The sequence below is a fragment of the Pseudorca crassidens genome, chromosome 16 (assembly GCF_039906515.1).
Source record: "Pseudorca crassidens isolate mPseCra1 chromosome 16, mPseCra1.hap1, whole genome shotgun sequence".
In the NCBI taxonomy this organism is placed as follows: Eukaryota; Metazoa; Chordata; class Mammalia; order Artiodactyla; family Delphinidae; genus Pseudorca; species Pseudorca crassidens.
Genome location: NC_090311.1, coordinates 22747487 through 22774678, shown reverse-complemented (window position 1 = coordinate 22774678; position 27192 = coordinate 22747487). Strand labels below are relative to the sequence as shown.

The 27192-nt window shown below is 36.8% G+C and overlaps 1 long non-coding RNA gene across 2 annotated transcripts in view; it reads right to left on the bottom strand.

Moving 5' to 3' along the window:
• LOC137208410 (uncharacterized) overlaps window positions 1-27192 on the bottom strand; it is a 438623-nt gene that overhangs the window by 238559 nt on the left and 172872 nt on the right. For both annotated transcript variants that reach the window (XR_010935623.1, XR_010935624.1), the window contains exon 2: window positions 14633-14709. This is a non-coding gene — a long non-coding RNA (uncharacterized lncRNA). The remainder of the gene's footprint in view (window positions 1-14632; window positions 14710-27192) is intronic.

Genomic DNA, 27192 nt, shown 5'->3' with positions numbered 1-27192 from the left:
TGGAAGAAGTTGATTCCAGCGCTCATGGATGACTTGGAGGGGTTCAAAAACTTCAGTGGAGGAAGTAACTACACATTTGATGGAAATAGCAAGAGAACTAGAATTGGAGACTGAATATGGGACGGAATTGCTGCAATCTCATGATAAAATTTTAAAGAATGAGGAGCTGCTGCTTATGGATGAGCCAAAAAGAATAGTTTCTTGAGATGGAAACTACTCCTCCTGGTGAAGGTGTTATGAAATTGTTGAAATGACCACGAAAAATTTAGAACAGTACATAAACTTAGTTGATAAAGCATCAGGGTTTGAGAAGACTAACTCCAACTTAGAAGTTCTACTCTGGGTAAAATGCTACAGAATAGCACTGCAAGCTACAGCGAAATTGTTCACGAAAGGAAGAGTCAATTGACGCAGCCAGTGATGTTGTTATCTTATTTTAGGAAATTGCCACAGCCTTCCCAGCCTTCAGTAGTCACCATCCTAGTCAGTAGCCATCAACATCGAGGCAAGACCCTCCAACACCAAAAAATATTATGACTTGCTAAAGACTCAGATGATGGTTAGCAATTTTTAGCATTAATGTATTTTTAACTGCACACTTAATAGACTACAGTATAGTGCAAACATTTCATATGCCCTGAGAAATTTTTTTTTTAATTGTGTGACTCAGTTTTTTGTGATATTTACTTCATTGCAGTTGTCTGGACTTGAACCTGCAATATCTCTGAGATATGCCTGTAGCATTAGAAAGTAAAATCCTTAGGAATAAATTCAATAAAATAAGTGTAGGACTTGTACACTGATAGCTACAAAATACTGTCAGAGGAAAATTAAAAGACCTAAATAAATTGAAGTATCTCATGTTTATAGATTGGAAGACAATATTGCTAAGGTGTAGTACTCCCCAAATTGACCTCCAACTGAAGGCAATCTCTATCAAAATCTCAATTACCCTTTTTTTTTTTTTTTTTGTCAAAATGGACAAGATGATCCTGAAATTCACATAGAGATGCAGGAGACCCAAAATAGCAAAAATAATTCCGTAAAAGAACAAAGTTGGTGGACTCACACTTCCCAACTGCAGCTTATTACAAAGCTACAGTAAACAAGAGGGCATGATCCTGGCATAAGGACAGACACACCAATCAATGACATGGAAATTAGAGTCTACAACTTAACCCACATGTTGATGGTCAACTGATTTTTAACAAGGGTGCCAAGACCATTTAATACGGAAAGAAGATTCCTTTCAACAAATGGTCCTGGGGTAAGTGGATATCCATTTGCAAAGGAATAAACTTGGACATCTACTTCATACCAAATTAAAAAAATTAATTCTAAATGGATCAAAGACCTAAACTCATGAGCTAAAAATTACACAACTGTTAGAAGAAAAATTTTATGATCTTACATTAGACAATAGTTTCCTAGATATGACATATAAAGCACAAACAACAAAAGGAAAAACAGATAAATTAGACGTCACTAAAAGGGAAAAAAAAATGTGTGTTTTCTAAGAACACTATCAAGAACATGAAAAGATAATCTATAAATGGGAGAAAGTTTTTTCAAATAATACACCTGAAAAGTATCAGTATCCAGAATATATAATGTTACAACGCAACAATAAAAAATAAAGGTAACAATTCAATTTTTAAAAATCCCAATATTTTTAAACTATCCCAATTAAAAAACGGTCAAAGCATTTAAGTAGACCTTCTCCAAAGAAGATAAACAAATGATCAATAAGCACATGTAAAAAATGCTTAACATAATTAGTCATTAGGGGAATGCAAATAAGAACCACAATAAGATACCACTAAGATAGCTATAAACAATAAGAAAAAAAATCTCTCAAAGTAGAAAATGTTGGCGAAGATATATTTAAAAAAAGATACACTTAAAAATCCATCTAGGTGTAGAAACAGAGCATTTTAAACCTCTAATCATGACTGAAGCAAACAAGGATATGAAAATTGGTTCTTTCCAAATAATTTACCAAAGAAAGATGGGTATGTTCTAATGATACCCTCTTCCTGAGACTGGTTGAAATAACAAATCACAGTGCCTATGACATTGCATGGATGAGTGATTTATCAAGGAGAGAGCTATGGAAACACCTTGCTTCTTACTACATGGTATACTATAGCCAAAAGAACATATAGAGTTCCAAAGATTATGTTTAAATGCAGAACCTATTGATTTTTAATAAAGCACACTATATTGGGCCTTAAGAAATGCATCTGGGGCCATCATAGTTACAAAACTGCCTTGGATTTTGTAGGAGAGTCTGAGTATTGATGATCCTGGTCAGCAGTTCCTTCATTGGAAAAGACTGAGCTTTACTTCGCCATTTTTTTAAGAGTCTATGCCCTTGCATTTGGGTAATGCAAAAGGAACAAACTGGGCATAAGCAGGGCTTTGGAGCAAAATATCTCTGATGTGCTTAATGCAGTCTACGAAATTTAACAGGACCTAGGTAATTGAGCTGTGAAGTCCTAACATCTCCCCACCTCTTCTACCTAACACATTCGTTTTCAAATGTCAGTATTAATACTTTTCCACCTGAACTTGCTAAAATGGTGCAGAAGGATTATAGCCCTATTCATAAAGTCAGAAAGAAAACAATGCACAGCAACATTTAATTTTCAAATCCCATGAATTTCTATTGATTTGGGAGTACATAGCCAGGAATACTGAGAAAGTAATCTGCAATTTGTATCAAGGATGCCTATTTCAAATGCCTTTGTGTTCCAAAGTGGTTACATTGCAAAAAAATAAGTAACCCTGCTGATGGGAACACTCATGAGGATCTTCCTAGATATTATCAGTTTTAATGTGAGAATCAGTTTTAAATGTGAGAATCAGAGGTAGTGATAACCTAGTAAAGCTGTGAATGTATATACTTTAAAAAAAATTTTTAAGTGAATCTGTGAAAAGGGAAAAAAGATCATATTCCAAAAGACCTTACAAGAAAATGTACGTAAGGGAGGAAGGTTTTCTTGTCATTTTACCTTAGAATTTACCCTTTGGGCTTAACGATGTCCAATTATTAGAATCATAAAGACAAGAAAAAAATAAACTATTGCAAAAAGAATGTTGCCTACGGACATGGCACTGAATATTTCCATGTGTGTCTGATTTTTCAACTTGAGCTAGAATAAAAGTAGATGAGTATACTTAGAGAATCAAGCAAGTAATGATTATTACAGGTAGTTGCTTCAAACATGGTGTTTGCTTAGTTTCCTCTGCAATATCTGATTTGGGCTCTTTTACTTCCAGATCAAGGGTAAAGTGGAATGAAGAGCAGAAGCAAACGAATAGTGATGCTTTCTTACTCAACAGATTCACACAAGTATAAGAATACACAGGCAGCCAAAACATGGTCTCTGCCAGCAGAGAACTTACCCTGTACTTGCAGAGAGAAAAAAAAAAAAAAAATATATATATATATATATATATATATATATATAAAATGGTACATACAGAAATCTAAAAGTTGTTCATGAGAGTACTTGTAGATCAACACTGCCCAGGGTACACTGGAGGAGGCTACAGTGCAGAAGGGAGGTTGCCTTAAATGAGTGAAACACATGATCTAAAGAGGTAAGTTTTGAGGGTAAGAATTTGCACAAATCAGAACCAGACAATGAAAACCTCAAGTACACAGGAAGTATCACTGTTTTTGCTTGAACACCAGGTGTGTCTCAAATTACACATTGGTATGCCTGGATTTGACAAAATGGAAACATTTTCTCATTGATTTAGTAAGTCATTTTGAAAATGCATTTTTTTTTCCATTTCAGTTGCCAGATCATACTAAGAGAACTGAAATTTCTCTGTAGTCTTCCCTTTTTAAAAAACTAATAATACCTATGAATTTTTTGTTGTTAAAGTCGTTTTGCTTTTAGAGTTCTTTGACCTCTAAAATGCAAAAACACACATCCAAAATTAATTTTGCATACAATTCCAGGTAGTTATGGACTTCCTAACTCACTCTTGGACCTATACACGGGTTAAAAGTTCCTATATTGCTGCTTTGTAGTGCATGTTTTTCATAAAAATAAAAAAACAGATATGCACAATGAAATGCACAAAATTACCTCTCTGGGAATTAACACATTAGGTTTTATGAAGGAAGATACACAGTAATTATTATTTTTCTTCCAGTATTTTTCAATTTTTTTTAATGAAGAATGTGAAACAGATAAATAAATAGATATAGTATCTATGTACTCTCATATACCGATCAGCCAGCTTCAACAATTATGAACTCATGGTGAATCATGTTGAATCTATGCCCCATCTACTATCTCTTCCTTATTTTGGAGCAAATCTCATCTACCTTATAATTTCATTCATAAGTATTTCAGTACACATCTCTAAAAGATAAGGACCTTTAGATATAAGGAAAAGACCACTGTCACACCAAAAATAGTCTAACAATTATTTCTTAGTATAACCAAGTTTACAACTAGTGTTCAAATTTCCAGTTGTCTTACAGAAGTCTTGCTTATATTTACCATTTATTGGAATCAGGATTCAAATAATGCCCATACACTGGGATGGGTTGGTATGTGTCTTAAGTCTTCTTTACTCCATATGTTCTCTCTTTCCCTCTTTCCTCTAGCTCTCTCCTAAAGTTTATTATTCAAATAAATTGGATCCTTTTTCTTGTGGAGTATTAGAAAATTAAGATTTTTTTGACTGAACTCCCATGAAATAGTTTAACATCCTCCTCTGCTCTCTGTATTTCCTGTAAATTGGAAATTGGTTCTAGAAGCTTGATCAGATTCAGATCATATTTTAACTCTTTTTAAAGACTATTTCATAAGTGATGTGTTTTTCCATCAGGTGGTAGAAAATATCCGGTTGTTTCTGGGTTTTTTTGATGTAGGCAGTCTTTGATGTTAAATGCCTAGACTTGGTTCTTGATTAGAGATTGAAAATGGTGGCATTTTAACATTAACATTTCTTTTTATTCATTACTTCTCCTCATCTATTTGGTTACTTAATGATATAATTGGTATATATAAAGCAGGATAAATACTAGCTCCTTCTCTTTATTTAGCAGTTTCCAAATAATGAACTGGTTGCTACTATCCTTTTAATAATATTTTTTTCTTATTAAAATCTCAGGTGTAACCATATTTGATGTGCTATAACTGATTCCTGTTATTGTATTTATAGATGATTAAATGTGCACATCATTCGACAGTGGGAGCCTCTTTAAGGTGACACTCGGCGGATTGTGACTTGACTCTTGCTATTTAGTCTGAGAACTAAGTAGCAAGTATTTTTCACATAATAGAAACCTAATGAATAAACAAAGAAAGGAAAACTAGTCATCAGTCAATAGTCACTGACTGAGCACCTACTACTTGTAAGCTTGAATTTAAGGACATTAAGGACTTACTACTTGTAAGCTTGAATTTAAGGAGAATACAAAGACATATTCCTTGCCGCTCTGAGCGGAAAATAATTGTGGAAACGAGACATGCATACATGGATTATATAAAAGATGATGTCTTATTGAACTGAAAGATCAGTATCCAATGAGAGGCACAGATAATAGGTACCATGAGTTCAGATGAAGAGGTTTCCAAAGCACTAGAGTGATAAGTTGCTGCTGTTTTCTTTCAAATTACATCCCCCAAAGTCAAGGAGCTCCATTGACAGGGTAGTAAGTCTGAGGTTCAGTTTTTGCTTGGAACTTCTGCTCTACCTGGTCAAACTCCAACTCACCCTGAGCACAATTCCTGTGATCAAAATATGTAAAACATTCAAGAGTTCCTTCCTATTCTGTCTCATTTGCTACAAGGTCTTGTTTACCTGTATATGCTCCCTGAATCTATATCTTTATATGATATCTAGTAATTAACAATGCTTCAATCTCTCCTCCAATAATAGATTCCATTTCTGATTAGGCACTGCTCATTCCAGAAAGACTCTTCAGTCATTATTTAATGTTGTAAACTCACATAAGAGCAGAAATATGACAGTACAGGGGAGAGAATTACTGATTTTATATTATTAAATAATGTACTTTTTAATGCAGCAGAAATTTAAAATAAGACTTTGTCTCATCTTTGGCTGATTCCCCGAAGGCCAAGACTAATGCAATAAGTGTTAATCATCCTCATGTCGAGAAATAAGGTGCCAGACCTGCTAGTCAGGACTTGCAAAGAGATTGGAAAACTGTCCAGACTGCCTTAACCTAACATCCACCTCAGGAGTATAAAAGACTTCAGGTGAGAAGGCGAGAAGGAAGAGGATAGTTTTGAAGAAAGCTGTTAATTTGCTGTGTGTTCTCTCTTTCTATAGCGGAAAGAATTGGTGGGCTTTTCAATCAGCCCATGTCGGACAAGACAGGCTTCAAAGGTACTCTTCAGAGAGTAAGCTACATTTCCGCTGGATTTTGAGGAGCGGTGGCTTGGTTTCTGATGCACTCCTGAGAAATCTGTAAAGAAAAGCCTGGCCAAGACTGACAGAACAAAGAGACAGAGGATTTATTTGGAGAGAGCAGTCCCTGTGCTACTTATATTCCCAATCATGGGCAAAGGTAGAGGCAGGCTTCCTCCTCAATTCAAATCAAGGGAGAAGAATTTCAGGGGACCATTCAGTGAGCCTGAAAGGTATCCTCTGGAATAGAAGGGCCACAGTGACTAGTGTTTAACTCAACCTTGAGTATCCAAGGTGAGAATCTATAGCTGCAGTTGCCCCTTTCTGAACCTTGGAGTGTGAAGGGCTATGTGGAGAGTGAAGTTGCATTTTCCTTCACCTTTTACAGGAAAAAATTTTTTGCATTATTTTCTGGAAATTTGATGTGGATCCTCAGAAAGTGAAGTGGACTGAGGTCTTATTTCAAAGTCCTGCGGAAGAAGACCACAGAGAGGGATGAAGTGTCTCCAATATAAAAAGTGGAAAGTGAATCACAATTGGACAGCAAAGGAGAGGCTTTACCCAGGACGAGAGAACTGAAGCCTAGAAGATATCTGCAGGACCTGCAAAAGGTCCCTGAAGAAGAGTCATCTTTGGTCAAGTGATGCCTAGAGGGCACTGATGCCAGTGCATCTGTATTAGCCATGTGAAGCTTTGCCCTTTTCCTCCTAAACTTTTCTCCCCAGGGTCCAACCCTGGAAGGGTAAGAATAAGCAGCTAGCTAATGGAAGAGGTGGAGCATAAAAAGAGGAAAGAAGCCAGCCAAGACCCCTTTTTCTACTGCAGTCTCCCAACCTTGAAGCACACTGGATCGTAGGAAGGGAAAAAATGTTAACTTTGAAAGATTTTAAGAGTTGTTACGTCACATAACGAATGCTTGAACAAGAACAAAGTTCCTTTTTACTGCCTAAAAATGACTGAGGAAGCCAAGGGGCCTGACTGAGATTAATCCAGAAAAGGGGATTCATAGGCAAGATTAGTGGGAAAAGGTGAGAAAAAACATTGCTTTCATAACTGCACTCTACTAAGTTCTGCTCTTTTCAAAACCTGGATATATTCAATTATTGGATCCAAAAGGTATGGAATAAAGGAAGAGCCCTGAGAAAGCATAGTGCCTGGTTGATGGCACTAACTATCCCCAGGGTATTTGGCAGAAATTCCTAATTTACGCCACTCATGGCAATAATGCTGTAGCTTATTTTATTAGACTCATAATCATTCAAACTTTAATCACCTACTATACACCAGGCACTGTTTTGAGTTCTGGGGATATGACGATAAAGAAGACACAGAGGTGTCTGTTTTAATAAATCTCTCTGAGGTGGTGATATATGAGCTGAAATTTGGATATTAAGAAGGCCATACATTAAAAATCTGGAGGATGGGTACTCTAGGTAGAAAGAAGGTCAGATATAAAAGGCCCTGAGTCAGAGAAAAGGCAGGTATGTTCAAGGAGTTGAAAAGAAACCAATATGGCAGAGGAAGTTGGAGGGACAGTGAAATAAAATTGGGAGAGGCAAAAATACATAAGATCTAGGAGACCACAGTAATGCTGTGCTAAGTATTTTTGGCTTGTCAGAGTTAGGGAGTCATTGTGCAGACCAGTTATGGAGATTAACAGACATGACTATTTAAGTTCACAAGATGGTACCATACATGTGGTACCATAAATAAAGCATGAAACATGCCCTTGTAAATTTGTGAATAAGTAAAATAACTGCTTGCTGCACTAGGCACCATGTGCCCCTTGAAATGTTCCCAGTTTTGTGCAATAATTACCAATGAACACAACTCAAAGCATATCAGCATGTATCTACATGTCATGGGCCTGTTGAGGCATGAACTCCAACTAGAAAGAACCACCTATCTCAGATGTACTTTCCCTTCATATCGTACAAGTTATTTCTTGACCTTAGTGGTAAGGAGATGAGTTCCCAAAGTAGCTCAGACTACTGGATATAGCTGTCGGGACAATGATAGCTGATGAACTCCTGAAGCATTCAAAATAGCCTCTTCATTTAAACATGATAGCTGATTTATTTAAAAGCTTTTCCTCCCTGGCAGAGCTCTTTGCTGGGGCTTTGTTGCTTTAGAATTACCGTTCATGGCAGGATACAATGTTAGTATATTTTCCATAACCCCAGATTCTATGCATCGTAGTTAGAAAGTAAACAATTAAAAAGAGAAAAATCAAAACTTTCTGTAACATTCTAAATCTGTCTCTCATATAAATATATACAAAAGAATAAATATATTATTTTTATGTACATTCTTCTATAAATTGTCTTCCTTACATTCTTTTAGACATTTTGATATAAATATACAAAATATGTTCACATATTTCTATTCTTTTTTTGCCCTTGCACAATTACAAAATTCTCTGACAAGCTCATTATGGGAGAGAATAAATATCTACCTTGCTATGTCTTGTCTTAGGCAGACATATATGATCTTCTCTATTCCCCAAATTCCTATGGAAGGATGAAATGCAAAAACACCACATGGGATTAGCTGTGATTGGCAATGCACCTTTTAAGAAAGAAAGATTAACGCTTAAACTAACACCAGGAAGAATGCAAGATTCTCCTAAAGCCCAGACTGGTGTCTTACAGGGTTAGTACTTAGAAAAGCCTCTGGACTTATTCTATTGTTATATTTCACATGGAATTAGCCTGCAGAGATCTAGAAATCTCTATTGTAACATCTGAGGCTCCTTGAAAAAGTTTTAACTTAATCCCCCGTTCCTCACCAAAGTCCCAGTAAATCTCCCAGGGCTGTCAGCCAGAAAAAAAATCTCCTAGAGTGTATACTTCTTTAATACCAGAGCCCCTCTTCCCAGAATTCTCAAATTCTACTTGTTGGTACATAATAACCCCAGGAATGTATAGAACCTAATGCCATGAATTCCTCTATGGGGGAAAGGTGACTGATCATTGCAAGTTTACTGTGTTTGAAGTCTGTGTGTGAATTTATCAGGGTTTTTTGTTTGTTTTTAACATCTTGATTCTTTGATTTCTTTCTGGCATTCACTAAAATCCCATCGGTGCTAGAGACTGTGGGGATATTTGCATAGCCAGCTGGTGGTCAGTGGGTGCTTTACAGTAGCCAGTGAAGCTGTTCCTACTATTGTTTTCCCAGCAAGTTAACTGAACCCAGTGTCCTCTAGGACCAGGGTCATGCCTGAGTGCATTCAGAATCATGTTGGTTCTGTCACTGATATTTTCTGTGACCTTATCCTTGGTTTTCTTCTGTGTGAAATAAGGAGGGCATAGAGTAGATGCTCAATAAAAGTTAGTCTCCACCCCCTTTCCTAACTGAGATCTTTCTACTTCTGGGAGTCTCTAATTAGAATGCTGAGAAGTACACTAGTGAACCAATATTGATGGCTACATTTACAACCAGAGCACAAAGAGTCACTTTGTACAGTGTCTGCTACATGGTACTTACTCAATCATTACCCATTAAGGAATTAAGGAATGAATTTTTGCTCCAGTGGCACTGTTTGCTTACTGCTCTGTATTCCCATGTTTTGCACTCGTTGCTTTTCCTGTCTTCCTCCCTCACTAAACTCTGTGGTCACTAAAGACACAGCTGTCTTTCACTTTACTTCTAACCCCTAACATTGCACCAGCCAATAGGAGGCTCCCAATAAATTTCTTGATTGAATTTGATAACAAATGAATTGGAATTCAATGCTAATAATTAGAAGGGTTGATATTGGATTATACCAGACTGAAAGATAATTTTTCATGTTAGTATATTTTCATTCTTGCTTTTGGCTACAACATCCATTCAATAAATGACCTTAGCTTCTCTGGGACCTTAGTTTCCAGTCTGTAAAATGGTAATAGGTATTACTGACTTTCTATATTACACAGAAATCAGATGAGACAACAAATGAAAGAATATATATATGAGGGTTAATTAGTTTTTCCATCCACTATGTTTCTAGAACTTTGTTTCCTTGTTTTATTCTCCATAGCAATTTTCACAAATGTAGTAATGACTTACAAATATTAAAATCAGAATCAAAAAACAACTCAATCAAAAAATGGGCAGAAAATCTGAACAGACATTTTCCCAAAGAAGACAGATGGCCAACAGGCACATTAAACGATGCTCAACATTATTAGTTATTAAAGAAGTGTGAATCAAAACAACAATGAGATATTACCTCACACCTGTCAGAATAGCTATCATCAAAAACTCTACCAGTAACAAATGTTGGAGAGGATATGATAAAAAGGGAACTCCTGTACACTGACTGTTGGTGGGAATGTAAATTAGTGCAGCCACTATGGAGAACAGTATGGAGGGTCATCAAAAAACTAAAAAATAGAACTACCATAGGATCCAGCAATTCCACTCCTGGGTATATATCCAGAAACAACCAAAACACTAACTCAAAAAGATACATGCACCCCAATATTCACAACAGCACTATTTATAATAGCTAAGATATGGAAGCAATCTAAGTGAAATAATTCAGACCCAGAAGGATAAATACTGTATGATACCACTTATACATGGAGTCTAAAAAATAATGCAAATGAATATATATGCAAAAGAGAAACAAACTCACAGACATAGAAAACAAACTAGTAGTAACCAAAGGGGAGAGGGAAGTGGGGAGAGGAAAATTAGTGGTATGGGATTAAGAGATACAAACTACTATGTATAAAATAGATAAGCAACAAGGATATATTGTACAGAACAGGGAATTAAAGTCCTTATTTTGTAAATTTTTTTTTTTTTTTCCCCTGTACACGGGCCTCTCACTGCCATGGCCTAACCCGTTGCGGAGCACAGGCTCTGGGTACACAGGCTCAGTGGCCATGGCTCACGGGCCCAGTCGCTCCGCGGCATGTGGGATCTTCCCGGACCGGGGCACAAACGCGTGTCCCCTGCATCGGCAGGCGGACTCTCAACCACTGCGCCACCAGGGAAGCCCTTTGTAATAATTTTTAATGGAGCATAATCTGTAAAAAATACTGAATCACTACGCTGTACATCAGAAACCAATGTAATATTGTAAATCAACTGTACTTCAATTTAAAATTTTCATTTAAAAAAATCAGAGAAGCCTGGAGAAAATTATTTTTTTCTTAATTTTGTCTTTCAGCCCCCTACCAATTTTGTACTTTGTTAACATGGTCAGAATACCTTCGATTTTCTTACAACTTCGGAAAATATTAATGCTAAAAACTCCAGCAGCTGAGCTTTCCTTCCATCAACATCTGTTCAACCAAAACTACAAACTAATAATCATTACTTCTTTGTCTCACCAGAATTTTGCATAGGGTTTTTCTTCACAAATAAAGTATTTGGTTTGCAAGGAAGACTAACCATGCTAATCCCTGCTGCATTGTCAGACTTTAAGAAACAAGGGTCCCTTATCAAGGCAACTAGTTATTTTTGCTTTTGGAGAAAAATATTTTGTTCATGTTTGTTTGGGGCTATAACGAGATCCATAAAACCCTGATGCAGCTTGAATTCGATGGACTTGATCAAAGTAGTTTTAATGTTAAAGCTATTCCAAATGGGACAGAAAAAAAAAAGAAAAAAGAAGGTATATTCATGTGAAGAATAACAGCAATACAGAAATTAGAGTTACCTTTTAAAATAACCTCATTTGATTTTTTGGCATGACCTAAGATTATTTTAGCTAATAGTTTTTCCTATTATATTTGACAACCTTCAGTTACAGATCCTTTGCTTATCCTTGGTAATTAAATTATTTAGATGACCAGTCAGGAAATCACATTCTATGAGTCAACTAATGATGACACAGAAACCATAGAATAAAACAAGAAAATATGCCTTCTATGGTATTAGTTTATTTCGGTTATTTCAAAAATAACTTTTCCTGTTTGCTTAGATTTTAACCACTCTTCACATTTAGGAACTAACCACCTTTTTATCTTGTTTGGCCAGCTGAAAATTATGCCTCAACAATCTTCTACCCCTATGTTTTTCCTCTTTCAAATGATCACCCTGCTGTGGTGATGGTAATTATCAAACACTCTCTGGAATCAGGGAAAAATTGGTCAAATACACATAGTAGAGCAAAATTATTATTTATCAGGAAAGAGACCAGGTTGGAGATCCTGTATAGCCTTAAAAAAGGATGACAAAGTTGTCCTGAGTGTATTGACCATTAGGTAAATAGCTCTGAAGATCTAAGGGCTGCTGTTCCACAGAACCTTTACTCACTAAAGACAAAAGGTTCTAGCTCAGACAAAGAATCTTTATAAACTTCAATGACAACATCAACCTTTGCTTGGTTGGATTTGCAGCACGGGAGATGAGGGTTAGGCTCACAAACTCAGAGAACCGAAATGTGTACAAGCTCCAAAATCCTTTCTGACATTTCACAGCAGAGATGGAGAGACGAAAAGAAAGAGACAGGAACGATTTCAAAGCCATCCATTCGAAAGCAGATTTAATCTCCACCACTCAGATATTTTATGCCAACCACTACAATTTCTTTGATATTATCTTACGAGCAGGGGTAGGGGTGGGTGGTAGATACTCTGGGCTTCAGGAACTGAGGCCCTTCCTCCCTGAAGAGCAATGTCTGAGCGCTTACACTGAACAAAGACTTGCACAATCTGGGCAGACTCATCCAAAATGAAAGACTCAGTCCCTAGCCTCATAACCCATATAAACATTTGGAGAATGCATGTATACACATTTCAGACATTTTTAAACCTCTACTATGCTAAAGGCAAAAATCAATTCACAGACAAGCTGCTTTACACAGTCATCCCTCCAGCAACAGCAGGGGATTTGGTTCCAGGGCCCCCAGAAGATACCAAAATTCACAGATGCTCAAGTTCCTCATACAAAATGCCATGGTCGTTGGCCTTCCACGTCCATGGATTCAACATCCTCGGATTCAACCAACTGGATCGAATTCAATCCTGATGCAGAACCCGCAGAAAAAGCAGCCTTACTGTATTTAAATTATGTTTATTAAATTGTGGTGAAGGCGGGGGAAATCTCTACTTTTTCAGCCAACTGAGTCACCAGCTATAATAGGTGCTAATGCCAAATTTGGGATGCAAACTGGCTTTGAGATATATTGACAAGATTGAGGTCCCTAGGGTCTTGATTCTAGTCTTGGCACCCTTTTAAAAAAGCTTTGTAACCTTGAACCAAGGCATTTCTCCTCCCCTGGACTAAGATTGTCACCTAGGGGAACATAGATTTCGCTTTTCCATTCTTTGAATTCTAAAAGTCTGTGGTTCATGGTGCCAGACCACAATGAGTATCAGGCAATATGCAGACTACCACATTCCATTAAGGTCCTTTCATGTCATTGATGTGCTACAAACCCAAATTAGGACTGCTCGTGGGAAGTGGACTATTCCTTCACAATCCAGATGCAGTTTAGGATCCCCTGTATTCCATAATATTCTCAGGTGATTAAATTTTAATTTAAGCTAATAGATAAAATTCCAGAACTCAGAGTAACTGGACAACTATATCTGAACTTAGTCCTCATTAATTCTTCAGGGGAAGCATAGATAAGGAGTCCCAAAGAGAGAGCTGAACTTCATCTCTGCAGATACAGCATTTCAATATTTTGAATAGCCTCAAAATGCAAGCAGGAAGAGTGTTTTTATCTTCTATTACTATGTGTGAAAGCAGACACCTCTTTAAATAGAAAAACTGCTTTGGAATTCTGTTTGGGGTTGCGGTTGCTGATTAGCGCTCTGTGGAAGAATTTCTGTTTCAAGTATAATGTAAGGAAAACAAAATGCTTATAGTTACTAATGAGAACTCCCATATGGGAATGATAAAGATTCCTGTTATATTCAGTCCACAAGCTACCCAGAGCTTCGGCTGTGTCCTCTGAAGTCTGAGTTTGAGATTGCGGGCTGAAGCCTGTGATAATTCAGACAAAGTGTTGGAAATGATCTCAGCCACGCTAAGACAAATCAGTTTAATTGAAACATTTGGTTATAGGGCAAGAGCAAAATCAAATATTGTGAGATGTTTCAATTATAGCAATTGGTTCTCTTGAAAGAAAGGTTTCACATGCAATCATTTCATCCAATGTCTCATTTGCTTCTCTGAGCTCTTAGGAAAGCCAATTCAATGTCAGGTTTCCTTGCTATCATGAAAGGTAATTAAATCTTCCTATGGTATAGATGACATGCACCATTTTACGGAAGCAAATGATTACCTGAGTTATGCGTGGAGACAATGACTCCAATTTTATCTCTCTAGCAGTCTTCAACGTGGGTTGCACAAGATAATTCACTGGGATAAAGAAAGAAAATATTAGGATTAATTTATTTGTATTTATTTTTATCAAAAAATTAAAAAGTAAGCTTTACTCATCCTTACATTGCTTTTGTGGCTGCTGCTTTGGATATTGTTGTTGTGGATACTCATCATATGCAATGAGAAATGTCCTGATAGAAGAGGTGACTTTAAAAGTCATTGGGTTTAATAAAGGCAACGTAAAATTTTTACTTTCGGTATTTTGCAACGTAATGAATCTGTTTGTCCAGTTAAGAAAATAGAAAATTTAGCTAATTTTACTAACCCTCAGAAAATGTCTGTGGCTTAAAAAAATTGTAGAAAGACATCATAGATTCAAAAAAATTCATAATATAAGCACAAGCAGACAAGAAAATGGCAAATATCTTATATTTAGTGTGAGTCCTTCCTTTTTGTCCTTGGATCTAAAGTCTGAAAAAATTCACCTTATTCTCTATATTCCAAATCGAAATTTTCTCTGATGCCTACTTCAAGTGCTATCTGGTCCGTGATGACTGAACTTCGATTACAGACTTCCATGGATTGACATCACCTTAGCTAAAATCATCATTCGCATTCCTTTGGCAGTTAAACATTCATGACCTTATGAAAGCTCTTCTACTATCATTTAACCTTAAGTATTTATGCCTTCTTCCTCCAACTATACCACGGAGGATATGAGTTTTATGTTCAATAGAGAACTTTCTGTCCAGTAGAACTTTCTGCAGTGAGGAAATATTTTAACTCTACACTTTCCTACATGGCGACCACCGGCTGCAGGTGGCTTATTGAGCACTTGAAAAACCACTAGTGCAATGAGCTTTTATTATATTTATTATTAAATAACTTAAATGTAAATAGGTTCATGTGCCTAGTAGCTATCATATTAGACAGCCCAGCTCTAAAATATTTGACATAGTCTCCTAAATATAGTAAATGTTCATTTTTCCTCTTTTGCTCCAAAGACAAAATAGATTCTTCCAGTTACCCCCCATGTCTCAATAGCCCCTGATTGAAACTCTGCTATCACTTATCAGTGAATTCATTTCCTTCCTTGAAAGATGCTTTGTGACCAAATCACTGAGCAATTTAGGAATAAGGAGTCTTACTTTGTCATAAATATTCTACCACATTCAGCTCTAAATTTTTCACTTTATGATCTAGGGGGAGATGTTTAATTCTAAGCTCTTTTCACTCTTAATCCTAACCTCCCTTTTTTATATGTTGAACTTGCAAAAACATTTTAATATCTACTTCATTAGAAATGCTTAATTGGAAATAAAAATGGAGCAGCTACACACACACACATTTACATGCAGAATATATATTTTTATGAAGGCATGACAGTTCAGAATATCTGTGCCTTTTTCAGGACAAGAACAATTAGTTCATTAGTATTCCCACACCAGTTGACCGTTAACAAAACAAGTTCATGTACCAGTGAAATTAGAAGAGAGAAAGGGCCCTAAGCAAGGGAGGGTAAAAAGAAATTTAATATTTTATCATTTTAATTTTTCAAAAGTAAAAACACAGATGCATATAATGACATGGGAAAAATGTAGATGTATATAAATGAAAATGTTAACAGTAGTTTTATCTAGAGGGTGACATTTCTAGTGTTTTTTTAAAAATACGTTCATGCATTTTAAGTGTACTCATTTATAAAAATTTAATATATTTTGCATATGTAATAAAACATAAAATAATGCATATATTTTACAATTTGGTATTTTGATTACATACCAAATACTAGGAATTTAGATCATCTGATACTGTGCATTTCACTTAAGATCTGATTTCAAAGATAATAAGCTTAGTGCTCAGTAAAGCTAAGTGAAGCTCACATACATGGCCTTTGATTTGAGTATACTGCTGAAGTATAAACGTCTATCATTGGTTCTGCTGTATCACAGTTTCACCATTTTTTGAACTCTTCACCCAAGTTTCAAGTCTAGCAAGTCTCTGAATTTCAAATAGTTTCATTTGTCTTGAGCAGTTTTCCTACAGTTGTGCCTCACACTCAATCATTCCCCCCCAAAGCGTAAACTGTCTGACTTTCTATTGTCCTTCATCTTACTCTCATGACCACTTCCTTAATTTGCAAGGAGGATTGAAAGAGGATCACAACCCAAGTGAAATTTTGTCGACAGTGAACTGAAACAAGGAAAAATAGAAGGAATTAGAGAGTCTGAGTGCTGGTACCAGCTATGCCATTAACAAATTCATTCATCAGTTTATTCACTAGGTGAACATATATGAAGTGCATATTACGTACCAGGCATATGCTAGGTACCTGTCGGATGGTGGTAAGAGGGAAAGACAGTCTCTGTCCTGTTGTTTGACACTGGATAAGCCATTTCATTTCTCTCAACTTTAACACTCTCTTCTGTTATCTAAAGGGGGTGGGAGGTTCCCAAATGTCCTCTTTAGCACTACATGCTGTGGATTCACAGCTTCTTTTCTCTCCATTAACTCAGAAACAGAAGACTATGCCTGTGCGCCTCCCACCCTAAAATAAACAAATAACATTTTGAAGAAAAGAGAAGGAGAAGAGGAATGTGAACAACTGAGAAGTTTTCAGCACTGCTGTGTGCCCTGCAAGAGTCCTCTCTCATCTCTAGGAATAAATGCAGCAATGGTAGTCACATTTCTCTTAATAACCTCATAAATGTTTTTACAACCTTTTCTTGAAATCCTAGACATTATTGGGTCAAGTTAAAAAAGCAGAAGGAGAGGAGGAGGAGGAAAATAAGACGAAGATGACAGGAAAGTACCATATGCTATTTGGTGCCTGGCTAGGAAAATGGCCAGTGCTATTTGGGTATGGGACCACTTACCATGGTATCACTTTTGTTTAACCTTCCTGTGTACAATGGCTTCAAGTCCACACAGAAATAACTAAAACTATGCATCTTTTTACCACACACACAGATACAAACTTCAATTTGTATTGCTCAGAATATAGATATGATCGAAAGTATAGGTTCCACACAGGTCATTAAATGAATTTCTTCTTTGCTGAGGACATAATTAACAGAGATGGCCTGTGTTGCAGTGTTAAGGTTCATGGTCATAGACACATATCTCAATGGATCAAGTTAATGGTCTGAGATGTCAGGACATTGAGCAAAGTGGAGATTTAGGGGATAGAATCCCCCCCAAATAAGGGAAATATTGTGTGGTCATGTCATCTGCTTCCATTAAAAAGAAACTATAGTAAGTACACAATCATGAAATTTAAAAAGAAATGCAATGACAAACATCTTCCCATGCCTCATTCATAGTTAATGGTGCTATTTTCGTGCAATGTTGAAAGTATTAAGGGACCTGCCATCTCTAAAGAGTGTGATAAGTGGAGCCTGATATGAGATTAGGGACTTTAGTTAGCAGAGTTGTGCCTTACAAGGCAGCTGTTTCATGATGGACATAACTTTGGGGACGTCACTGAGTAGAAAGAATTTTCAGGACAGTTTGCTGTGTGCTGTGTTGTGTAGTTTCCCTTTGAAGTCCCCTTAAGGAAAACTTCAGTAAAGATGTACATGATTTTTTCAAAATTTTGGAATTATTATGTGGCCATTTGTTTGTATCGCTGTGCTGGAGACCAGGTCATTTCTACGGTGAGAGCAAAATGAGCCAGTTTTACTTAGATTACCCGTTAACATTGGTGAGGTGGAACAATGAAGTGGAAATTGCAGTACTGACTTTTAAGTCTAATACACAAAACTTACAAAATATCTTTCCTATTGCCCTCAGAACAGTAATGATTTCTAATCTGAAATTATATGCAACCAGTTTGGAAGACTGATTTTATCATTACCATCTGTTCCTGGCGTGTATTGGAGATTGCTTCTGTGCCCCAAATCCAGCGATTTCAAATCATTCCTGCCCAACTTACGTCCTTCTCTTTACCCCAGTTCGTGGAGGGTTTTGGAGTGTTTATTATTTGGATACATGGAGTATTTCCTTCTTCTTCTTCTTGTTAGTATTACTTTTATTATTAATTTTAATAGCATGAAATTAAATAGTATGAAAGAATACAAATTAAGGACATTTAATTTCAAGGGAAAGCAAATCCAACTGCATTTCAATTTTGGCAAAATAGCTTAAGCACCTGATATTATTCAACCTGTTCAGAGGATCCCAAAGATACTTCACCACTTTGCCATTTTGGACTTTCCTTCTCTGTTAAGGACACCATTATTTTTGGCAGTGATTTAGCTGGTTCACTAAAAATGGATTTTTGATTATTTTTGGAAGTGACTGGCTATATTGTCCTTTTCATCAAATGTCTTAAAACGGTCTGGAAAATTCTGACAGACTCTCCATCAAAACTTTTGTATTAGGAAGACATGATACAGTGGAGTGGAAAGTGGCTTTTGGAACTTTGTAGACTTGAGTTCAAGTTTTGAGTTTAATTTTAAAATATGTCTAACTACCTTTTTAACTATGAGAATCAAGGTATGTTGCTTAATTTCTCTGAGTCCTACTTTCCTTATCTAAAAACAATTTTTAGGAGTATTTAGTAGATATACATGTCAATAGAGATATATCTCAAGAATACATACATATATATAGTGTTTTTGCTTCTAAGATCAAATTTTTAAAATTCCAAGTACTTCTTTCTGTTTACAGAAAATAAAATGTTGATTTGGTCTTTATCTGATTTTTTGACAGTATGACTATAGTGAAATCATCTCCTTTAGAATTTGGATAACATTTTTCTCTCAGTTAAGACTTTGGGAGGATTATTTTCCCTTTTGCTTAAAAAAAAAAAAAAAATCATTCTTCTCCCAAAATGGAGATCACACAGATGTCTGATAATCCTGTGCTTTATGTTGGCCAAAATCCTCTATTCTGAATTACTGGCTGAGCTACGTTTTATTTTTACTTAGCTAGAGTTGAAGTTGCCTACAGTTTTGTGGGGCCACTTTCCATAGCAAAATAAAAATATATATTCACTAACTGTATGCACTTGAGGCTCTGAGCATATGCTTAATCTTCCCATGGGACATTTTATAATTGTGTTGCCTAACTGATTCACAGCCTACACGTACCAGGGTCAGTAAATGAGATGAGGATACAAATGTCTGTTTCCCCTTTTCATACAACGTAGGGGTTTCTAGTCTGTACTAATCTGGGTCTGAGTAACCAATCACCCAAGTTCGAATGGGGTAGAAGGAGCAAGCCAAGAGTTCAGCCATGAGGGTAAGAAAATGAAGGTAACCGATGATATGTTATAAGGTAAATAACAGTGAAAAGCAAGGGCTGGAAGAAATGGAGAATTGAATAAACTTCCTGAAGCAAACGGTCGCATATTTACAATGGCTTTTAGTTCATAGATGTCTATAATTTTGGAGTGAACCTTGTGGGAAAATTTAAAGAACCTTCACTGTTCATACATATATTGAAACCCTGCAGGACCCTGTGGGACTTCTGGGCACAAAAGTCTTTCTGTGTCCTCTGCTTTCCTGTTAGCTGTAAATAGGCTTTGTTCAGCTTCCATGACCTTCCCTGAATTCCAACAGGCAGGTTCAAACAGTTGCTAATTAGGGAAGGGCAGAGAACAGTCAAGAAACAATAGTGCAGCCTTGGGGCAGGGTCCTGGTTCCCCCTCAAGGGATATATGTAACAATATCTTTGAGCTATTTTGCAGATACTGAAATTCCCACCAGGTGGGAGAAGTTAATGGTATGCTGCCCACAAGCACGTAGACCCCAGACCTGTTGGAACCAGAAGGTTGATGATGCTAACTCCCAATTACCTCACCACTGACCAATCAGAAGAATGTCCACAAGTTAATCACACCCTCTTTAACCATTACTATAAAACTCCTCATCACCCTCTTCAGGTCAGGACACACAGGGTTTTTTTTGTTTTTTTGCAGTACGCGGGCCTCTCACTGCCGTGTCCTCTCCCGTTGCGGGGCACAGGATCCGGACGCGCAGGCTCAGCAGCCATGGCTCACGGGCCCAGCCGCTCCGCGGCATGTGGGATCTTCCCGGACTGGGACACGAACCCGTGTGTCCTGCATCGGCAGGCGGACTCTCAACCACTGCGCCACCAGGGAAGCCCCAGGACACACAGTTTTGAGGGCATTAGCCTGCTGTGCCCCCCTTTTTCTGGCAAAGCAATAAAGCTATTCTTTTCTTCTTCACCCAAAACTCTGTCTCTGAGATTTCATTTGGTTTTAGGGTACAGAAGCTGGGTTAGCTTCAATATCATGGAAAGTCTGCCAAAGGGCCCCTCCCAGCTCTTCATGATACTCACCCAAGCATTATTTCAGGGTCTACTCAATGCACATAGCTACAGATCTCTGCTCTTAGCAAAGCCACTTTTACAACCATCTTATCAACGTTTGAAGGGAAACCATTAACTGTTTTGAAGAAGCCATACCACACTTCTACTGAGATTATAATAAAACCATCTCTCTTCAAAACATAGGGTGCAAAAATGTAGTTCAGCTACTGAATCTTCTTTCATATGACTCAGTTAAAATAGGTTTCCTACATCTTTTGGGTAAAGATGACAGATGATGTAGCTCAGTTGTAGGACACGTAATAGGGATGCCTCAGATCATTCCAGGGCATAATCTTAAAGTCAGCAAAAGATATGTCAATCAGATCTTCAATCCTGGTTTACCCAGAAACAACCTTATGAGTACCTTCTTGAAATGTCTCAAACTGCTTCCTCTACTATCTTTTCATAATAATCTCTGCAATAAAAAAGTCTTATGTATTTTCTCAAACACTTTGTGTCTACATAGACTCAACTGTAGCAATTATTCCTCTTGCTTCTGGAGGGCTTAAGGGAGAGAGTTTTAGAAAGCAAATCATCAAACATAAAAGTATAGTTTTATGTCTGCAACAAGACAGTGGTGCTCATTTTACAAATTACAGAAAGTAAAACTTAACAAAATCTGTGTAGCTAGAGGGAGAGGCAGAGTTGCTGTTTTTCCCTAGTAGATGGTAGATGATCATATCGTAATCTGGAGGAAAGGAGAGTTCTTCCTATGGTTGAGATAAACCGGATTAATCAAAGAATCCTGTTAGAAGGTAAAGAGCAAGAGAAGAAGGTTTGCTTGCAGTTTAGTAATGCCGTGGGAAACCTGCAAGCCTCAGAAAAGCACAAATATTTGTCTTGTGAAGATATAGTCTCTGGGCCCTACCATTGCATTAAAACCATACTAAGGGCATCACCTGTACCACTATTCTTGTGATGCTTTACATAATTGGTTGACAGTTCTTTGTCCCATAAATAAATCACCCCTATTAAGAAAAGAGCTGGAGGTAAATTTTTAGATGGCCAAACAGTAATTTTTAGTCACCACAGATATTTAGCTTTAGCATTTGAAAGCTCCTTAAATTCACTGCACTGATATACTTGGGCTTCTTAGGATCAAAGATCTTGATGGACCATGCATGCACTTTGGAGTCTCTTATACCTGGCTTTAAATTATACCTCTCCACTATTCCAATGATTACCAGATAACTGAAGACTTTAACCTGGAAACTGTGCTCAGACTTCTATTACCTTATCATTTTCCTATGAAATGAAGATAACACCTTCTTCAGAAAAATATAATCACACACATGATAACAACTGTAACGTCGTCCATCCAGAAAATCACCTGACACATTCTAGCAACTCAGTGATGTGCTCCCTAGTATTGCGTTTTAGACAGCTCTTGTAACCTAAAAATATTTTAATTGGTTTTAAGAATACCTATATAGACTAGAGACACTAACAATTGAAGATATAGGAAAAATCTTTACCTGGGAAAACCAATGATTGCGGTTTTTTATTATTTTCTGTTGACTTTTTTAAGCTCCCAGGAAAAAGAACAAAATAAAAGCTTTCTTGCGTTTTTATGACAATGACAATAAACTTGGAAAAGATTCTATTTGTGATAAGTTTTGGAGAAAGAGAATTCATTTGGGGAATGGCCAGGGGAGCTGCAATAGAAATTAGAAGAAGGAAGAATCAGAAAAATAGAAACTGAACAATTTCACTTTTAAAAAGGGGTAGAGGGAGAAGAACAACAGAATAACAATATATGGCATAGTTAAAAAATAGCTTTTATCAAATATTAAAGGATTACCTATGAGTTGAAACAATAACAAATATTCATCTAAATTTCTGGGAGTCTTTTCAAGCGTCTCTAAAATTCAGCATTTGTGGAATTATGCTCATTACAGTGTTTTAATAAGTCATTAGTAATGAAAATAATATTATTTTTAAATCTCAAAACGAATCATTTAGAATTAGTTCTCCAAAAATAGGTTCAACTGCCTCACATTAAACAAACTGACAGTTATTATTTTGAAAAGCTACGTATGCCCTTGTACTGACTATTGTTATAGAAAAAAGTATTTAAATTTATGGTATAAAGTTTATTTGGGGTTTTTGTTATTTTGGAACTAGGTGCTTTGAGTATAAAAAGAAAACCAGTGTCTAATGCTGCCTTGAGAATTACAGAAGAGAAACATGGGATGTTAGTTTAAAAGGAATCTTGGTCACCTATGTTTTCCAGATGAGGTCACGGAGGCCCAAAGACAGAAACTGTCTTCCAGTATGGGTGCTCAGGAAAAAAGAGAGTAGCAAAATAGTCGTTAATCAGGTTCAAGAAAACAAATTTGAATCAAAGACAAAGCTAAGAATAGAAGGAAACTTTGTCAGCATTATTAACACAAACAGCCTTTAGAAGAGAGAACCATATCTATGCAAATATGTGTCTAAGTAGGGGTGATGGGCATTATCGATTGAGTGGAAACATTAGCTTCTCTGCATGGCTCTGAGCAGAAATAAAAGACACATTTTTCTCCATAAATGTAGAAAATGTTTGACTAATCTGTGCTATTTTGTCCCCACGGTCTTGCCTATTATTAGGCTTCCTGGCAAATCAGATTCTTTCATTTGCAGTGGCTATAATCATATGAATTACAGGTTTCATTTAGACTCATCTCACCTCACCCAGTGGGAAGTATTCTGTCATTTTCACTAGAGAAAAATAACATTTGCCAATATGAATGAGGAATCAAAGATGCTCAATTACATAGCTGATCTCTGTCATCCATGGATATCTGAGAACCCTATCTGCCTTGTCCAGAATTTTGTCCTGATTTGGAAAAAATGCATTGTGAATGTTTAATTTCCATAATGTCCTTTTGGGTGATCTGCACGCTAATAGTTATCAAGACCTGTGATAACCTGCATTCTGTCTGTTATCAGAAGCTATACATTCACCTCCCCAGGCAATTAATCTTCATGAGACCTCAGAAATTCTGAACAGTATTCAGACTTGAAAACAGACTATTAGTTTTATAAGACATTTCATTTCCAGTTTATTTTGACATTTCCATTTCAATCCTGTATTCTAAATGTCTAAGCAGGAAGCTTAAGGAAAACACTTTTAGCATCTAGCCAGAACAGTTGGACAGACATGTACAGATATGGGCCATATATATAAAATTGCTGTGAGAGGGCTGCCCTGGTGGCGCAGTGGTTGAGAATCTGCCTGCTAATGCAAGGGACACGGGTTCGAGTCCTGGTCTGGGAAGGTCTCACATGCCACGGAGCAACTGGGCCCATGAGCCACAACTACTGAGCCTGCGCGTCTGGAGCCGGTGCTCCGCAACAAGAGAGGCCGCGATAGTGAGAGGCCCCCGCTCGCCGCAACTAGAGAAAGCCGTCGCACAGAAACGAAGACCCAACACAGCAAATATTAATTAATTAATTAATAAACTCCTACCCCCAACATCTTCTTTAAAAAAAAAAATTGCTATGAGGATGAAGAGGAGAGAAGGAAATGAGCACTGCTCTGTACAGTATATGTCCAGGTGGAACTCATTAACTCCATTTAAACAGATGAAGGCTTGTTCAGTCATTTAAGTGACTTGTTTGCAGCCCTGCAAATTATGACCCGGACTAGACATCATCTCCTCCAAAAAGCTTTCCCAAATACTTTATACCCACAGGCTTCAAACTAGGTTAGGTGCTTCTACTGTCACCTGCTTTTTTCTAACAACAATAATAGTAATAAAATTATTATAATGGAAAAGAAAAGAGTTCATCTTTCAGGACTTACTCTATGATGAGATCTATAATGAGCACATTTCATCCAGCATTTTATTTATTCCTCAGAGCACACTATAAAAGTTGTGTTTTTTAATCAGGTTACAGGTGAGGCAGCTGAGGTGCTGAGAAGTTAAATAATATACCCGAGACTACAAAACTAGTAACTGTCTGAATTTGGAATTCATACTCCAACAATTTTAGTCCAGAGCACATCCTCTTCTTTTGTCCTCTCCGACCACTGCATTACATGTTCTTTAAAAGCAAAGCCCTCCTGCCATTTATTCTGTATTATTCAGAGCCTGCAAAATGACTGGGCCATATCATACGCTTAATAAATGTTTGTTTTCCATATCACACACCTCCTAAAACATAGGTTTTAAAGTATACTTTCAAAAGGGTAAAGTTCTATTTAAGTATATGCAATTAGTTGAAGCTAGAACACGTGGGTAAAGTGATGCTTCTGAGTCAGGCTATATCTGAATCTTTCCCTTTCTGTATCACATTAGGGAGTACGTTAAGAGATTGAATTTAAATAATAATTAAAAGGACAGAAATCCAAGAATGGCTGCTCCATATGCAGGAGTTTAGACAGAGAGAAAGATTTAGAGGAGGATTGTGATGGAAGGGAAAGTATCACGGAAAATAAATGACACTTTAGAAAATACGAAGGAGGTGGCTGCTTTTCCTACTGCTTGTTACATTAAACGCGTGTTCTACAATATGAAGTAGCTCACAAAAGGTTTTAAGTAGCCCAAGGATTCAAACGTTTAATGATAGAGAATTGTTAACTTAAGCAATAATCTAAAACCAAAGAGAATGGTTCCTTTCACTTCTAAGGATTTGGAATCAGTGAGCGCTGAACCCTACAAGAAAGTAATGAAGTTCACCTTTTGTGCCTGCATTTTTACACATATCCTTAAGGTATAAGAATTTATCCTTTCACCAGAGACTATAATTAATATTTTACAGTAGAATTAGATGTTTTCACCAAAGATGGAACAGAAGATCCCAAGGAAAACATTGTTAAGAGAAGGGTATAAAAAAGACAAGATATTGCCTAAAAATGTACCTTAAAAGAAGTGTGGAAAGCTTCCACTAGGAAAAAAAAAATGCTACCAACTTTTTCCTAAGAAAGTGTAATAGAGATTCCTGTCTAGGTCCTTCTGCCTGAAATGAATATTTAAAATCTAGATACAGTGTATCCCTTTTGGAGATAGACTGTCAAATCACTTGGGAGTCTTTGAATATAAAACACAGAACCAAACAAACCCAAAGAATAATTTAAAAGGCATTCTTCCCCTGCAGCCGTTAGTCTTCCCAGATCTCCAACTCAACCTAATTCCCCAGTCCACCAAAAACAAATCAGAAATCTAAATACCGATTCATAAGGGGAAAATCAGTCCTCCTCCCCAACTCCACCCTGTAGACATTTGGTTCCTGAATGGTGTTCTAATATTTAAGAACCATTTCAGAAATAGCTTCAGATAGAGAAAGATCCAGTTAGAACCACGGTATCTAAGGATAACTCCCTCATGTAAAATTGATTGTACTGAAACTAACATAACTCTTATTTAAGCTCTTTTCATTGACATCAGTGTGTTTAAGCTATCTGAGCTCGTGCTACATTTGTAAATGACCTGGGCAAACTATGACCCATGGGCCGTATCTGACATGAGGACTACTTCTGCATGACCCATGAACTAAGAATGGTTTTTATACATTTTTATATAGTTGAAAAACTTTCAAAAGAAGAGTAATATTTCACAACATGTAAACATGATGGGAAATTCAAATGTCAGTGTACCTAAATAAAGTATGTTGGAACACAGCCATGCTTATTCATTCACATATCATTCATGAGTGCACTCACCCTGTGACAGCCAAGCTGAGCAGTTATAAGAAAGAATGTAAGGCCCAAGAAACCTGGAATATTTACTAGCTGACCCTTACAGAAAAGTTTGCAGCCCCTTGATAACAACTGATTTTCTGGGACAGAGTTCATTTCAAATATTATTTTCTACTGTGAATATGTATCCTAATTGCTTGGCAAAACACGTGTTAACTACAAATCTCCATCTGAATAGTATACAACGACTTACTTCTCAAAATAATCAAGTTCTTGGCATTCAATGGGCACTCGGAATAGGAATTCGTTATTCACTGAGTCCTGGTTTCTCATTCACAACCCAGTGACGAATCCAGTTTTGACCCCCACTTACTTTACAGTGAATAACCAGAAGATCATTTAGAGCAAAACACCTTTAAGGATGACATGTGAGTCAATTTATTCAATAATTTATTTATTGAATAAATCTATTTATTGAATTATTTATTTATTTATTGAATTATTTATTCAATAATTTTTTACCTGGTATGAGCCAGTAGCTATACTTGGGAAGTTACACA